This window comes from Myotis davidii, unplaced genomic scaffold (genome assembly GCF_000327345.1).
Source record: "Myotis davidii unplaced genomic scaffold, ASM32734v1 scaffold214, whole genome shotgun sequence".
Lineage (NCBI taxonomy): Eukaryota > Metazoa > Chordata > Mammalia > Chiroptera > Vespertilionidae > Myotis > Myotis davidii.
The window spans coordinates 521,405-536,567 of record NW_006285782.1 but is presented as its reverse complement, the minus strand read 5'-3'; the positions used below and the strand labels follow the sequence as shown (position 1 = coordinate 536,567).

The following is a 15,163-nucleotide window of genomic DNA, read 5'->3' as shown; positions in this document are numbered from 1 at the left end:
CAGGGGAGCCAAACCTAGGTTTGAAATAAATGACTCTTTGCTTTTGCATCGGACTCGCTGGCTCCCTGATGGGCTCTTGGGAATCTTGAAATCTGGGCACAACACACCCCCAAAGGAGAAATGGATAAGAGGGGCTACTTGAAGGTCGGGATGAGGTGCAAAGTAAGATCTCAAAAGTTTCAAGTGCCTCAGGGTTACTCAATTTTGCTGATGGCTGTGCTTATGTTTTAAAAATAAAATATCTGCTGAGTGGATGAAAGAGTGAATTGCATTCCCGAGGCTCCCATTACTTCTCCTTTGCCAGGTTTATCAGCAACGATTAGTATGACCATCAGGTCTGATGTAAACTTCCCTCTTGCACTCTTCAGAGCCTAGGAAGCACAGAGGCAAATTTTTTCTTTTGAACAGTGGAGCCCAGAAGGAGAATGTGCAAGAAAAATACCTAGTAGCCAGGAAACCACAAAGAGAGGGCACACACGTGTGAGGGACATTAACCTCACAGCCCCTGAAGGTGCTTCCCTCCCCAGTCCCCAGGGCGCTGGTGCCCTGTGTCTGTCACTCACAGCTCTACCCCAACTTCCTGAGAAACGGGAAGCTGGACGTCCAGTGTCTGGAGAGATGAGTGTAAAATGACACTGCTGACTGCCTCTCCCTGCAGTCAAATGGGATGGACCCCTTTATACACTTCCTGTCCGAGGACAGTGACTCTCAGGAGGCAGCTGTTTCCTTCACGCGCCACCTCTTCTTGTAAGTTAAGCTCTCCACCTCCCTCCAGAACGCAAATGCACACACCGGTGACATCCTGACCACACTAGGGACTGTGCGCTGCCAGATCCTGTTGGTGAGAACCTCTGGCTCACTGACAAGTCAAGGAAAGAAGGCACCAGAGGCTGCGCCCTCTCCCAGGCAGAGGAGCAAAGTCTGGGGCTGGAAAGAGGGTGTAACTCTTACATGCTGCTGGGCTGACGTGAACCAAGAGGTTGAGGGATTTAACCTGGTCAGAAGTGGGAAATGCCTCTAGAACATTATCTCTGTGCCCCCAGAGACCAATACGAACAGGGGCACGTGGTAAGGGTTCAATAAACACTGCTGGCCTGGACCACAATGAATGGGGATGTCCGAGAGCTGAAACACTGGCGAGTGGTTTGCTGGACCTCAGGCGTGCCAAAGCCTGATGCCAAACAACTCAGATGTTCAGGTGAAGGAAGATTTTCTTTCCCCTAATAGAGGTGATGATGAACACAACAATAGATGAGGTCTTGACAATAACAATATTAAGAAAAGGAGCGATGGCAACTGAGCCCAGCTAGCTCGATGAAGCAGGCGTGCTGGCTGGTGACTAAGCACATAGTTCCCTTGGTGTCACACTAAAGAATGACATTGTTTCCAAGTAGCCAGACACCACCTTGATTGCCTAGCACAAAGCCAAATTGCACTTTAAACCGGTACTTTTCTACCTCAGGCTAGAACATTAGGAGCAAAAAGACAGGTAATTGACTAACTCTGGCTTTCAATAACTTGACCTGCCTCTGACCTCCCAGGCTTTTAAAAAGTACTTAAGAGCAAAGATACCTGATTATCTCTTAATTTGTTTATTGTTGTGTTTTGAAGAAATCATGGGTCCCTAGGTCACTGTGAGAGTGCTCAATAAATACAAATTCGTTTTGTGTGAATGTGTGTCAGTCATGGATTTTTAGAGACAGGAGACCTGTTACTCCTTTCTCTTAAGAACACTCATCAGAGGAGACTCCATAAGAGCTGTGCTAGCTCCCTGATCTCTATCCCAAAGGCTTCAGGCAGGAAAATGTTATTTTTTATTTTTAAATGGAAGAGAATGCATTTTAGAAAGAATTGATTGAACTTCAATAATCTTTTGGGTTATTGAGAAAAGGAAATGTTATCCAAGTCACATTTATATACATTTAGATGGATGTTATCTAAGTTAATTAGATATTTACATGTTATCTAAATGCATTCAGGGTGTTTTGGCCATTTCCCTTCCTTTTTTCTTACAGGATTAGTAGACTGAGTGATCCATATGTCTCCAATGATCTTGAAGGCTATCCTTATGGGAAAAATATGGAATGGATGACAGTTCATGAATCAAGTATTAGCAGGTGGTTGAAAAACTATACTAAGAAAGGGCTGGTTAACGGATTCTTTTCAACCTAGAGAGATATCCATCCATAACAGACTAAGTCCTTGGAAATGACCTGAATATAATTCTATTGATAACTGTGAATAAAGACATATAAGATTTATTAAATTAAGAAAAACAGAAAGCTGAGGATGCTGCTATTACTACTGATGACAAAGTCAGGAATTTAACATCTGGACAAGCAGGAAATCAAAACAAATGAAACTTAAAGATAACAAATGTTTTCACTTAGATTCCAAATTCTGGCTCTATCAAGAGTATAAAAAAGAAAAGAAAAATGACCTGGAGATTTTACTTTGTCACAAATCAGTAGGACTTAGAAACTTGATCAGATTCGTAGAAAAACAACACCCCCCACCAAAAACCCAGGCCTGGATCAATAGCACTACAATGTGCTACCAAATGTAGGTCATCAAACTGTCCATGTATATCAGTGAAGATCGGACTGACTGGAATGACCCTTTGGAAGTTCACGTTGCTCTGCCCTTACAGTACTCCCCAAGGTGGCCTTCCTTTCTACTGACAAGACTGCCCACAGGGGCCGCCTCCTGTTCCTCTCTCTCCTATAAGGAGAGTTCAAACATCACCTCCCGAATCGTCACTAACCACTGATCTCAAACAAGCCACTTCCTTCCTAAATACTTTCTGTCATGATAGACATTCCTGTCTTATGTATAACATTTTTGACTACCTGAGACCATCTTCCCATTTACCTATTTCCTGGTTTATTTGGTTTTCCACCACTAGGCCGTAAGCTCCATGAGAGTTGTGACCTAAATTGTCTTGTTGCCCGTGTCTTGAATAGTGCCTCAAACATAAGAGTGGTCCCAAAAGTATTTGCTGACTAAGAAGTTAAACATTTTTGTTGGAAGACCATAGAAGACTATATTTAATTCTATGTATCGCATTTTGAGAGGGGACACTGAACATTACCCAGGAGGATTATCAGGATGGTGAGAATTCTAGAAACTTCCCCAAGTGAGGAAGAGTTGAATAAACTAGGACTGTCCAATTTAAAGAAGAGAGCGCTAACAGGGAACATGATAGTTACTGTGTAGAAAAAGAAGCATACTTGTTTTCCAATATTCCAGTTGGCAAAACTAGAAGTAATGGATAATTTACAGAGAAACAATGGGCCACCAATGGAGTGGCCTGCCTTTTGGGATGGTAACTTTCCTGCTAAGATTAGTATTTAGCAGAAGCTTGATGGCCATTGGGCCTGGTGATACAAAAGGGATTCTGGCACAGGGATGGGGTTGGGGAGGTAACCTAGCTAAGCCTAAAGCCCCTAATTCTAAACATTCCATGGTTCTGTAAGTCTGTTTGTTTATGAGTGTGATGTTCCCCAAAGAGTATTCCTTGGGACATGATGTCCTTGTGATACCCCTGTGAAAACAGATTCACTGGGAAATGGAATATATTGCATTCCCTTCAGTAATGTGCTACTGTAAAAATACCTGCTTAATGTTAAATTATTTTTTCCCAAACCCATTCTTACCTTGGAGCCAGTTCTCACACTGTATCCATTAACATCCCACAGAACTGGTCCCATGGACCACACTTTAGGAAATGGTGGCCTACACGGTGGGAAGAGCCTTCTTTTCTCCTTAGGAGACCTTAAAATACCAAGATGCTAGAACTTCTAATTCTGCTCAGTACCAAAGATTTAGGCTAAACATATAAAAGTTATGCAGCACCCAGAGAAAATTTTAAAAATCTCTGCAATTTTATCAACACAATTAACCTTCATGTCACAGGAACTAACAGTGTTTTTGTTGATATAGAAGAGCACAAACAGATCAAAGAAATTGACACTCTATTGAAAAATAGTTCCCAAATATAGTTATGAGTTGTTTCTTTGAATATTAAGCTCATGAATAACTCACATACCCTTAGTTACAAGATATTGAAAACATTAATATTTCATATGCTAAAGTACTTAGAGAAAAACATACACAGAAAGTATATTGTGAAAGCTGACCAAAACCAAATCAAGAAAATAAAATGTGTAATTAGGAAAATAAATCTTTATGTTTTGTTTCAAAGTGGATTAACCTGGTGAGAATGCAAAAGACTGAAATGATTCACTCAGTAAACAAATACTTGAGTACCTACTATGTGCTGGGCATTAGAGATGTGCTGCACATGCTTTCAGGAAGCTCATTATTTAGGGAAGGAGGCAGACAGCGAAACAAGCCACCATAATACATTGTGACAAGAACAGCGATGTGCTGGAGCCAGCTCCCACTGGCTCATAAGAGTGAATGGTTAAATTTTTAGGACTTTGCGAAACAGTTGTTAAACCCCAACATGATTAAACACACAGTAGGTAACGAAAGCCTAAGCTGAAGGGCTAGAAATGGATTTTATGAAATCCCAGCCTCAGCTTGTGTCTTGCATTGTTTTTTCTCAAATTTCCTTTCACTTGGTCCCTGATGTCTTTGCTTGACTGAAGACCAATTATGTGGGAACAAAATAAGGGAGAAGTCTTCCTATTTTTGCTTTACATTTTCCCTGTGTATATACGTATGTATGAGGGGAGTGAGGAGCAGAGGACAGTAAGCATAGAATTCATCGCAAAGTCTGTTGGTTTATTATGGTAAACAAATGCCTGGCTTTTATGTTCTTTTAAATCTTGTAAGACTGACAAGTTGAGCCATTCAGCCAGATACTTCATTTCCCCCCGGAAAAGGAGTGTGGACGTCAGCACTCTGACACGACACTGGCAAAGACCAGATTACTGTGACCTGAGTTCATGACATGATTAGAAATGGACCTCTAATCTGTGAAAGCAAGCAAAGCTTCTGTCATGGCAACACCAAGTGTGGAGTTTTGTTTCAACCCAGCTCCAAACTGGTATAAGGAAGATGAGATCTGCTGGATGAGAGGGAGGTGAGGTTGCTGGGACAGGTGGCCCCCATACCATCTTTCTAAATAGATAACAGTCTAATCACTCTCTTTCATATACAGAGAAAACATACAAGCAATAAAAACCAAAGTTCCCATGATGTAGAGGCTGCATACACATACAAATTTCAACTTCAAGACATAAGTTTAGATTTTTAGGCTTGAGTTTATATCAGGCCCTTTAAGTTAAAAAAAAAAAAATCCATATGAGGTAGAACAAAATCTACTACAATAAAAGTAGAAAATCTAGCGTAGTTTCATGTAAACAGACATTTCAGGGGGTTGTTTAAAGAGGGCTTCTGAAGGGGGTTTCAGTGTGGTTATAAAACCTGAGTGGAATCTGAGGAAGAGGATGAAGACTGCTGGTACACCCACAGAAGCATGGCAGAGAAGTGTGGTCAAGGACACGCAGGAGAAAAGTGAGCCGCAGCACGGGGCATGCCAAGTGGTAAGAATGGGATGTGTGGTGTAGTGAGCACAGCGAAATGAAATTGGGTGGGTGAAATGGGAAAGAGGCTCTACAGTGGGACATGGTGGTTGGAACTAATGAGGGTGTGAAGATGGGCATCTGAGCCGCCTTCTTGGTAGGGCAGTGTGGAGGTAGCGGTGACTTGTATTTGTCTGAAGAAGCAGGTATATAATAACATTTGTGTAGACTAACAATGAGGAGAAAAAGCTGCAGGAGGAAAGGCCTTGCCCATTGTGGACACAACATTCCCTATCTCAGCCACAGCCATCTTCCTAATGGACAAATTAAAAGCCTGAGATCATGGCAGACCCTGGCTTCCCTTCCCCAACTGAATCAGGGGCCATAGGCTTCTACTGCCTAACCCCCTTAACCTCATTCTTCCTTTTCCTACTGCCTTATTGTCTTCTTTGTAAGGTCTCGTGTGTGTGTGCGCATGCGTGTGTGTGTAAGTTTGTGACATGGATGTATATCTTAATAAATAATCATAATGCAAACACTTGAAACCATAAATCTGGTAAAGAAACAAAACTTTCTAGTATTCTAAACACTCCCCACTCAATCAAAACTTGCTCATTTCCCAACAGCGGTAATCTTCATGATAATCTTTTTTTGCTATTCTTTATCATTTTGCCACTTTGATATGGATCCCTACACTATCTAATTTAAACTTGCCTGTTATTATCAGAATCCTATTTTGCATATTCTTTGTGTCTTTTTCCTTTCTTTCAACGTTATGATTCATCCAGGCTATAACTTGCAGTCAGTCATTCTTATTGCTGCATAGAATTCCATTATGCTGTACTAGAGGCCCAGTGCACAGATTCATGCATAGATGGGGTCCCTCCATGTGGCCTGTGGGATCGTGCTGAAACCAGCATCCAACATCCCCTGAGGGATGTGGTAGTGCACAAAGCGCCAGGGAGGAGCCACTCCCACTCATCCCAGCCCCACTTATCCTGGTCAGCTGAGCATCTGCACCCCCAGCCGCCCCCCATCTTCTACTGTCACCCCTCACATCTCCTGGTTTGCTGTACCCATCTATGGAGAACTGGGTCCCTAGGGCGGAGCTCCCGTGGCCTCACTAGGGGTGCAGACTGAGGTTCTGAGAAGTGGGGTGAGTACCCCAGCAGCACTGAGGGCAGACCAGGGAGTCACAGTAGCTGCGCAGTGAGGCCGCCCACTTTGCACACGGTCCTGCAAGTCCCGGGGTGGCTCTGGTCTGATAGGAGGAGGCGGTACTAGGGAATGGAGTTCGTGGTCTCTTTTTCCCCTCTCTCCATCCCTCGGTTCCAGCTGCCCCAGGAGGACACGGCCAGAGGGGTTGACAGGGGTCTGGGGCACCGTGCCTTCCGAGTGGTGCCTGGGGAGTGATGGAATTTGGGCCGATGGCCCGGCTGCCCAATGCGAACTGCAGCTCAGCCCCTGCTTGCAATCTTTCATAAACTCAATCGCCTGTTTCTCTTTTCATCTGCCCAAGTTGACTGCTCAAATGGTCGACTGGTCGAATGGTCGTTTAGGCTTTTATATATATAGATATGACAAAATATCTATTTCTCTCAATGTGCTATGCTCTTACATGCCTCTATATGCCTGTTAATGCTTTCTCCTCTACTTGGAACATTCTCCCACCTTTCTAGTTTTAGCTAAGATATCCCTTATCAACTCTTTCTTAAATGACCGCTCCCTCTCCTAAGCCCCAGTGTGGCAGACATACTACTGATTCGTTAGTACCATGCTGCATACTAAATATACATGTGATGCATGTTGGCTAAATATGTGCAAGTCTAGATAGCTTCCAAGCACAACACGTAAAACTTCAAAGAAATCAAGTACATGTGATCGTCAGCAATAGATAGATTAAAAGGCTGAACCTAGCACATTGGCCTGAGGTTCATAAGTCTGAATTTTAATCTTCTAAGTTGTGCTCTTAACTGATGACCAGCTTTAGTGCTTTAGTTGTCATTCTTTGTTGACTACCAACTCATAAGCCCATTTCTCTGTGACCAGCAGATGAATAGGCAAAGGATAAAAAGCTTGCCAAAGAAAACACAGTGAAAATGAATTTATTAAGAGCATGCATTTTTCACCAGAGCACAATCTTCAGAGCAATATGCTGCACTGTCATTATCTCATTACAGTAATTTCAACACTTGCTCCTGTTAACTTATTAAAAAACATTTTAAATCATTTTCTTCATTGCAGGCACAACAAACTACCTCATTACCCAAATATGGATCAGAGCCAAATGATATGGCAAGGGATGTGATAAAGAAATGTGCACACACGGACAGAGCTGGAGTTTGGAGAGGCGAGCTATAACAATATGTAACAGCAAACCACTGCTCACCAATCAGAAAGCAGTTTTTTCAAAATGCTGTCATCTTTATGCCACAAAGGTGCTAAAATATCATGCCTCTCGTCCATTCCAAGTCCTCTAGTGAAAAAAGATACCTTGTTATTTGGCTTAATTTTTTCTTAAATAATATCTTGGTAGAGCATAAATGAACCTCTTCCCATTTTATATATGTACCTACATTGTACAACAATCCCATGCAAACACTTGAATGAAAACCATCAAATGTAAAAAACATATATCATTTCAAATACATTGTCTAAACCAGGGGTTGGTGCACTATGGCTCGCAGCCAGATCAGGCTGCTGCACTTTGGGTCAGTAAAGTTTTATTGAAACACAGCCATGCTCATTCATTTACACATTATCCATAGTTGCTTTTATATCATGATGGCACAACTGATCCAACAGTGGCCATTAGGCTCCCGTAGCCACATGGACATATTTGCTACCTGGCTTTTTGCAGAGAAAGCTTGTTGAGCCCTGTCTACAGCCTTTCCACTTGCAGTGGGGCTCACGGACCAGCAGCAACATTGCCTGAGTCACGTAGAATACCAGGACCCAACCAAACTGACTGCATCACAATGTGCCTTTATAAAAAGCAAAATAAGTCAGTCAGAGAAAGACAAGCATCACATGATTTCACTCATGTGTGGAATCAATTGAATGGGGGGTGGGGCTGGGCTAGAAGAGGTCAATGGGGGACATCTGTAATACTTTCAACAATAAAGATTTTTTAAAATTAAAAAAATAATAAAAATTAAAAATACCTCCCTGGTAATTAACATGAATATTAAAATATTAGAAGCATTGATCTAAAGAACACAGCCTGAAAGATAAATAAAATGATCAGAAAAGAGGTGGGCATATTGTTATGTTATTACTAGACAACAAAAGAGAAGGTGCTTGCAAAGATTTTAATAAAGAGGAAAAAGGAAACAGATTGCAAGTTGGAAAGTATCAGTATCCTATATGAAGAGGAGAGTTTTCTAGCATCGATTTACACCCCTAGAGAGAACAGACATGTGCAAACTACTTTACCCCGGAAGGCTAGGTTTCTTTCATAAAAGAACTATTACTACTGAAAGCAGGTCTAGGCCCCATATCACTCTCCCTAGTGCAAAAACAACAAGTAAATAAGAAACAAATTTGCCAATTTCAACCAAGTCCATTTGGTTGTCATATTCATTTCCTTTTTAAATACTCTATTTTCCCTGTATAACAGGAAAATTGTTTTTCCAATAAGGCAAATGGGTTATGATTTGCTCCCTGAAAATAAATCTGTTATAAAACCCCTCTAAATCTCTCTTATTTTCTCATGTGGTATTTGTGTTCCATTTGTAACAGGGACACGCTGTCATTTTGGGTTTACTTTATCCCACACTATAGGATCTGGCAGCGATGAATAGCATTTTTCCTCATAAAGTTATAAGGCCTCATCTACGCTTGTGATTATATTTACTACCTTTAAGCTCTTCAGTTGGCAAGTTTCACCATATCAAACTAGACACCTCCAAAGAGTAAAGAATAAAATATAAGCAGCCGAAGAAACATTTTCTGAGCTTGCCTTCCAGCCAATGGACAATGAAATTCCGACTCATGAAAAACATGTTATAATCACAATCTTCACTGAAAAACCCCAGCTTCGTGAACTCGCAAAAAGACGTCAGGCAGTAATTTGAGAGGAAAGTTATTACTCCTTTGATAACAACTTTCAGTTGCTCAGATGTTGTTGCCTTCTGCTCCCAAGCACACCCTGCTTTGGCCCCACGGGACCGAAGGTAGAAAGCACATTGAAGAAAAATGTTTAAGAGCTTTCAGACCAGACCAGTTTTGATTTCAGAGGTGACAAACTAAAATCTCTCACAGAAAATTCATAACTTACCCCACCCCCCTACTCTTCCAATGAAACCTGACAAAGAAGGAATGTGGTCACTACTTTATGCTCTTTTCTCAAAGCATCACGGACTATTACAGATGGAAGACCATTGGAAGAGGCCCAATAGCCTTTGCCAGAGATGAGAAATTGAGGCCACAGAGGTTAAGTAGACTGCCCACCGCCACATCATGAGCTGGTAGCAAATCACCAAGTCGTACACAGCTATGGCACAGTGTTCTCATTTCCTTTCAATCTTGGCACTTCTGATGTTCGGTCCAGGCCTGGGCCACAGCAGCCTCTCAGAAGCTGCTCGGTGAAAGCAGATCTCTGAAATCCAGCTCCGAGTTTCTCCCACTGCACCGTGCTTGCTCGTATTTAACAATGGATTAATCTCTCTTTTATCTTCAAAAGAATCAGAAGTCACATTTCAAATTATGCTTTTACACAGGTATAATTAAATCTTTAAAAGGTGGGATGGCAAAGAAATTAGAGGCTAGAGCATAACAGACGTTTTACAACCCGCAGATGCCAACAGCCGGCAGCCCACCCCACTCCGCCCGCCTTCCCCCACGGTATAGCGGCAATTATATTCCAGGGTGAATAATATAATTATCTAAATGAAACCAGGAAGGGGAAAAAAGCATACAACATAAAAGGATTAGCTGCTCAAGGACTTGCGTTGGGGGAGGCGGGAGGATGGATCCTGCCTGACAATTTCATAAAGTAGCCATCAATTATTTAAATCATTGTGACTTTTCAGACAGCATGCTGGACAGCAAGGGAAAAAACACTGTGCAATTTTGAAAACCAGAAATTAGGAGAGAGATCCTTGTTATTTGGTTTTGGAGTGAAATGTGCTGCCTTGAAAGAAAGGAGCAAGCCAAATCCCCTATGCGGGAGGTGGTTCAAAACGTCACTTTCCCGGAAGTCAGCACAAGAGGCTACTTTCCTTGTAAGGGCAATGGCAGCAGCGATCTAACGTATGGTAACAACAATTTTCTTACTACTGATATTAAGATGAAAATACATTTTCTTTTTTAAAATATAGTTTTATTGATTTCATAGAGGAAGGGAGAGGGAGAGAGAGATAGAAACATCAATGATGAGAGAGAATCATTCATCGGTTGCCTCTTGAATGTCCCCACACTGGGGGGGATCCAGCCCACAACCTGGCATGTGCCCTGACCTGGAATCAAACAGTGACCTCCTGGTTCATTGGTCGATGCTCAACCACTGAGCCACATCGGCTGGGGGAAAATGTATTTTCTATTAGGTTGGATATGGTTCTTATCATTAGGTGGATATTCTTTGTTTTAGGTTTCTAGGTGCATTGGTGCTGCTAAAATCCAATGTAAATAAATTACTCGGTACATGCAAGGCAGCTAATTGTAAATAGAGCTGCAGGTACAGTAGAAAGAGAAACAGGGCAGCAGGAGAGAGGCCTGGATTCTGTTCCTGGAGCTGCCGCTTCCTCACACTGTCACCTCAGGCAAGACGCTTAACGTGCTGAGGGTGACTTCAGTGAGAGTTGGAGTAAGATTCCAGCCCTAAAATTCTATTCAAGTCCAGTGCTGAGATGACAGCCAACGCCAACAGTAGCTGGGCAGACTGTAGGCTTAACCGTACACAGTCAGACTTATTAAACAGAGTTATGACTTACAAAGAATATTTGTCCCGTTTGTATGAGTTGGGTTACAACATTCCTTGTCTGCTAGGTTATATTTCTGTCATGTGAGTAAACCAGCCTGCTCCTATATGCCAAGTACCTGAAAGAAGGAAGCAGAATTTTAAAAAGCCTAAAATTTTTGCCATTGGTCTAAGCTAGCTCTAAAGCAATGAATTATTTACCCAAGTTACAGGTTTACGTCTGAGTTAGTATTCATGGGGTGAATATGTCAGTAGTTTCATGAGTCAATTAGCTTGGTTTTCCCTAGATACACCAGATATATCTAGTTGAGAAAGAGTGAAATTAGCTTTTAATCCAGTCACTTATGATTATTACTATAAAGCTACTCCATAAAAAATGCAGTCATTATAAATATATAACTAATCACATAAATATTTAACTAGTGCATTTTAGACAAATACATGAATTATAGCAAGATTTTAAAAAATATAGCTACCCAGGGACTAATTAAAAACATTCACCAACCAAATTATAACATTATAATTAGAACTTATTTCTGATTTTTTGTTTTTGACCTAGAGAAATCTTTAATTTGTTCTTATTTATGTTTTATACATCAAACAGTTCCTAATCATTTGCAGCTTACGCATTCTTGCCATGCTGCGTGTAGGAGAAAGTTCTTTCTGCACTGATTATGTGGTTCTTCTGCCTCTACTTCTACCCTATTACTTCCTCTACAAACGAAGAGGGCTTGCTAATTCAGTCGGGCCTCTGAGCTTGTGTTATGTTTTCCTAATATGCAGATCACTGTACATTCCAGCAGGATGTATATACCACCTCCTGTGCATGCATCTCCCAGGCATTAAGCACACTTTCCTTTTCTCTTCCACCTTCTTTACCCTCGACTAGTGTAGAAGTCAGGATCCAGTTGACCCAGCCATTTAAAAAAATAATATGTTTTTATTGATTTTAGAGAGAAAGGAAGGGAGAGAGGGAGAGAAGGAGAGAGGGAGGGAGGGAGAGAGAGAGAGAGAGAGAGAGAGAGAGAGAGAGAGAGAGAGAGAGAGAGAGAGAGAGAGAGAGAGAGAGAAAGAGAGAGAGACAAAACACACATCGATTTTGGTTGGCTCCCATACGCACCCTAACCAGGGATCAAACCTACAAGCTGGGCATGTGTCCTGACTAGCAATCAAACAGTGACCTTTCAATGCATGGGATGACATTCAACCAACTGAACCACCCACCTAGGGCAGATCCAGACATTTAACACTCAAAAGTGTGCAAGGAGGAAACAAGAGGCCTCTTAAAGGGTCCCTGGCATCTCTTCCAGGAGGCTTAACACAAAAACTCTTCTTGAAAGAAAAGCTTATCGCTTGACAAAGCAGGGTTTCCTTTCCCATGTGCTAGTTCCTTTGGGTTTGGCTCCTTCTATAAGACATCCCTGGGGGAGGACCCCCAAATCCCAGAGTAAATTTACTTGTTAGCTCAGAATGACTTGGTAAAGAATTATATTTGCTCTTTTGTCCCATTAAGCCAGATTTCCAAATAGCTCAGAGTCCTTATGCCTTGTCTTCTTCTCTCGGGTAAGAGCTGCTTTCCCCCTTACATAGCCACCTTCCCAACTACTGAGCCGGAAGGAGAAGAGCCACGAAGTGCTAAAGGAGTCTACTGTCAGGGCATCTATGCCCAGCATCTCTCCCGGCCTTTGCTTGGCGGCGCAGCACGTCCTCGGCAGTTTGGTTTCATTTTGGGGGTATGGAGGGTAGAGTTGCAGGCAGAGTATTTTTCCTGGAAAAGAATTCTAAATGCTTTAAAGAAATAGAATCTAAGAGTAAGTTTTTAAACAGGATCTAAGAGTAAGAGCAAGTTATACTACTTTTACGTTGGCCCTTTTCTTAGATACAACTGTTTATTCATCATGTTCATACTTTCATTGAAACATCACTGTAATGTACTGCTTTTTTATGTCTGTGCTCGCCACCACCACAACCCCACTCATCCCCACAACTTCCATTCTCAGCACACAGCTAAAATCATATCCAACTGACTTGGAAACTTATGACTGCCAAGAAACATACACTCAGATGTTTACATCCTAAATGGAAGCAACTAAGATGTCCTTCAATATGTGTGCGGATAAACAAATGTGATACATCTGTGCCTCATGACACACCCACAATCCATACCATGGGATGTTATTCAGTGATGAAAAGCCAAGGATGAATCTTAGGCACATGGCTAATTTAAAAAAGCCAGTCTGAAAAAGCTAACTACTGCATGATTCCAATTATATGAATTTTAGATAAAGCAAAATTATAGAAAAGGCAAGATAATTAGTAATTGCCAGACTTGTGTGGAGAGAAGCCAGAAAGGGTGAATAGATAAATTATTGGAAATTTGGGGGTTGGTAAAAAAAAAACCAAAAAAACACCATTTTGTAGGGCATTGTAATGGTAAATACATGACATTATGTATTTGTCTAAGCCCAGAAAACTTTAAAGCACAAAGAATGAACATTAATGTATGTAAGTTTTAAAATAACCATTTAGGCCCTAGCTGGTTTGGCTCAGTGGATAGAGCAGACTGAAAGGTCCCAGGTTCAATTCCAGGCAAGGGCATGTACCTCGGTTGCAGGCTTGATCCCCGGCCCTATCGGGGTGCGTGTGGGAGGCAATCAATTGATGTGCATCACTCACATCGATGTTTCTTTTTCTGTCTCTCCCCCTCCCTTCCACTCTCTCTAAAATCAATGGAAAAATATCCTCAGGTGAGGATTAACAAGAGAGAGAGAGAGAGATATTAAGGGATTCCAGGATGGAGTGCAGAATATGACAAAACCATCTAACTGAATGACGAAACTGAATGACAAAGGTATAAAAGTACCTTCTGGAAAGGAGTGGGAGAAAAAGGTGCCATCCCAAGTAGTTTTGGAAATTAGTAGAGTCTATAAAATTAATGGCTAAAGACACTGTACACAAGGACCGTGCCCTATTGATAAAGGCATTTCCTACAAGCCTATGGATTAACAATTCTGATGTTGTTATACATGCTGCTGGAATTGAACAGGTAAGTAAATGATGGTAAAGGTGGAAGCAGGTGTTTCACTGTTAAGAGGGAGGTTGAAGATATAGTAATGCATTAGAGTTGGAGACATCAGTATGAACTCATTTTTAGTTTAATAAATAGGTACAAGTAGCTACATATAGAAATATGTACAGATATGAATATATACCAGGGTTAGTATATGCAAATATGTTTCCTTTCTCTATCAGCTGAGGGGACCTAGAGGTAGCAACAAGCATAGCAAGTCCCAGCTCCTGGTTACAATATTATTCTCCAATAACAGCAACTGAGTTCCTTGGAAAAATGGCTATTTCTAGGCCTGGGTAGAAAATATACAGATACAGTTTGGAACATCTTGTGGTGCCCGGAAAGTAGTGCTCAAAATCACCAGGATCGGGACACAGGATATAAGAGTGCCAAGTGAAATACCTCCCAACGGCCAAAGTTGGAACCATCTGAGCAACAAAATAAAGTAGTAGTGGATTGTAACTCATTGTGAACAATAAAAATCCATGAGTCCCTATTGACAAAGAGAAATGATTGAGTACATGTAAAATGGGAGACGAGACACATCCCTCATGCAGAAGCAACACAAATAACTAATGCACACTCTCTGCTGCCAGGGAAGCAAAGCAGGTTACCTGCCCGCCCCGGAGTGTGTGGGCCCTGCACAGCTGCTCCTTCCACAGAGCAAGCTAGAGAGAGGGA

At 41.7% G+C, this 15,163-nt stretch overlaps 1 protein-coding gene across 1 annotated transcript in view; it reads right to left on the bottom strand.

The window, feature by feature from the left end:
* The window catches only part of EXOC4 (exocyst complex component 4), a gene marked incomplete at its 5' end in the record, with an annotated part of 716,953 nt that overhangs the window by 192,290 nt on the left and 509,500 nt on the right, over nt 1-15,163 (bottom strand). The gene's annotated exons all lie outside the window — the stretch shown is intronic.